A 3,137-nucleotide genomic window follows, 5' to 3' on the forward strand; every position below is an offset into this window, starting at 1 on the left:
GATTAAAAAATCCCTCATCGAGGTGGGCCCTCGTTAATGCTGTGGGCCAGACCTGCGAGAGAGGGGACTCTTGCAGGGCATGGAGGTCAGCCGCTGAATACATCACGGGCACACAGTGACCTCCAACGCAACCCTATATTCCTATGAAGCCCTATCTGCTATCAAGTTCAGTTCTTTTAGCTGGTACTCTGGAATGGCCACATTCTGGGAGCAGAAGAGCCGCCGAACCTGGGTTCCAGCCAAACAGCCATCCTTCTCTCGAACCTGCAAAGTGGCCTCTCTGGATCCCCTCCAGGACCGCGACTGCTCCATCCATGAACAGAGCACAAAAACAGCTGGTCCCATAAGCAAATCTCCGAACCTCCAGCATTCCACCCTGACGACGTTGGCAAACCAGAGTGGAATGATGATAGTCAATCTCAGGTAGCAAAAACTCACAGGGGTCAATGGCAGACAGTTCCTGGCAATAGCAGCCGGTGTACAACGATGGCAGTCCGTCCCCAGCAACAGCAGCCAGAGCAATGATAGTCAGTCTCTAGCAGCAGCAGCCCGCCTAAAGCGATGCCAGCCAGTCTCCAGTAACAGCAACTTCCTTTCGTCCCGCCTGCTCCACTCGACGTCCAGCAAAACAGGACAGTTGGGGTGTTAGAGGGAGGTCTCAGATATGCCAAAAACCCTGTTACCAAAAACATAGAAAAGACTATAAGGTGGGGAAAGCAAGTGGAAAGGGTCTTTTGTCTTCCTTTGACAGAAGGGATTCTCAACATTGCCTTGAAGATCATAGCATAAGATACAATGATCAAAATAAAGCAACCTAGTATTGCAGTGACACTCACCACTATAACTCCAACTTCAATTAGATTGAATCCAGAGCATGAAAATCTTAGCAAATGTGGAATTTCACAGAAAAATTGATTGACAACATTAGAACAGAAAGGGGTGAAAAAGGTCCCAGCAGTATGTAACATTGCATAAAGAAGACTAGTGACCCACACCAGAATCACAATTTTGATGCAAGCTTTCCAATTCATCACCATCTCATAGTGCAATGGATGGCAAATGGCAACATACCGATCATACACCATCACTGTCAAGAGGGATCAATCAGAACCTTCAAAAGCAGTAAAGATCAAGACTTGGGCAAAGCAACCAAAATAAGAAATGTGTCTGGTATCCATGAGAGAATTTACCGTATTATAGATTTGGGGACAATGATTGAAATAATGCCTAGATCTTGCAAAGCCAAATTCATTAGAAAGAAGTACATGGGGCTATGCAGTCGATGATCAAAAGCTACTGCAGAGATGATGAACATATTTGCTGAGGCAGTTGCCAGGTATAACATGAAGAATAAGAAAACATGTAGAATCTGTAGATGTCGATTTTTTGAGAATTCCAGGAGCAGAAAGTAAAATACAGTGTTTTGATTCTCCATGTTGATGTTATGACCAAGATAAATGTTACATCTGTGAGGAATCAGAGGTGTTCTGGCTCCCAGAACCAAGATGCTTTTGTAGCACCAGAATCCAGAAAGTATAACTCAATGAAAATGGGTTTACACAAATATTTATTGTCCAGGAATTCTAAGCAGAGACTTACTATGCTGTAGATTCATCCAGTCTTATCCATATCTGTCCATTTTCCGTAGGTAAAAAAGGGATAATTCCACATCTCAGCTATGCGTGGTTACAGCTGCTATCCATGCGTGCACATGCTTGGTTACACAAAGGGATTTTACAACCCTGACACATAGCCCGGACATCCTGTGATAAACTTTTTAACTCCTCCCACTGTCTAGATAAGTTATAGGATTAACTACCAGCTGGACTACATTTCCCAGAAACCATCTCTTAAGGAAACGGCGTTTAACCCTTTAAATATTACATGTTCTTACATATAGTTCTCTCAATGATAAAACATTAACTCTGTAAATGCTAAATACTCTAACACAGTTCTAGCTGGCCACCTACCATTAGATAAAAACAGTGAAGCTATGGCCCAACATTATGGTCATGCCAAGAATCTTAGAAAATTGTTTGAAAGGATTAGTTAATTTTTTCCAATGAGAACCATTCATTTTCAATGAATGTACTTTAGAAGGAGTCTGGCAGATATATCTGATTCCAGAACAGACCCCATTTTGGACTAGAAGACCTTCAAGGTCCCTTTCAACTCTGTTATTCTGTTATTTTGTTTTTCTGCTACCACCCTCCAGTTTCTATGCTTTATCTCTCTTTGAATCCTTTGTGCTATTTAATGATCCCCATTCCCCGTTTCACTCAATCTCTAAACTCCAGTCCAATCTTCTGTAGAACTGAACATGTATCTCTCCGATCTTCATGCCTTTTGCCCAGTAAATTATATAGGTTACTCCTTAAACCTCTTTATTCTTTCTTATGGAAATGAATAATGTGTTACACTCTTACAGCTTATTGCTGCTTTGTATGCAGCTTTAAATACATGCTATATTGTTAATGCATGCTATATTGTTAACTGTTTTATATCATTTTTCTCAAATATTAGTGCATAAATAATTTGATTTTTATTGATTATAATTTCTTTTTGCACTTCTGGACTCCATGATCCTGTTTAATAACATACATGTAAAAATCTCCACAAAACTAGTGCTCTGGCAGTTTATAGACCACTTCCTCTCTTGCAGTAGAGCCCCATTCTTCTGATTCATAATACTCTTAACCTATGTTTTAGACTACAAATTTCTGAAAACACATCTTTTTTTTGTACCTTCAATCTTATTTCAGTTACTGCAAAGTTCTAGGTTATAATTTCATTTTATTAAATCCTCTCAGCCAATGTTAAAACTATATACGTTATTCTAATATAGAATCAAATCATGCACATGTAAACAAATGCCAATATGTCCTAAAAAGAAGAAAAGGGGCTTTTGTAATAACTATGCTATTCACTTACTGCTTTTCCTCAGTGAATTATTGTCCAGTAATGCACAGATGTTATTGAATTCTTGTTCAGTTTTGAAAAAAGATATATGTGTAATGTTGAGTTTATATTTTGCAAGCTTAATTAATAAATTAACTATCATTAGCAATAATTTCATTTCCCTCTGGACTGTACAATATAATGTGCAAACATTATAATGAGCATCTATGTTTTTATAT

General features: G+C 39.1%; 1 pseudogene; it reads right to left on the minus strand.

Moving 5' to 3' along the window:
• The window catches only part of LOC114922395, a 4,150-nt pseudogene extending 2,715 nt beyond the window's left edge, over nucleotides 1-1,435 (minus strand).
• Between the last annotated feature and the right edge of the window lie 1,702 nt (nucleotides 1,436-3,137).

The sequence above is a fragment of the Protobothrops mucrosquamatus genome, unplaced genomic scaffold, assembly GCF_001527695.2.
Source record: "Protobothrops mucrosquamatus isolate PMUCROS unplaced genomic scaffold, P.Mucros_1.0 scaffold160, whole genome shotgun sequence".
In the NCBI taxonomy this organism is placed as follows: domain Eukaryota; kingdom Metazoa; phylum Chordata; class Lepidosauria; order Squamata; family Viperidae; genus Protobothrops; species Protobothrops mucrosquamatus.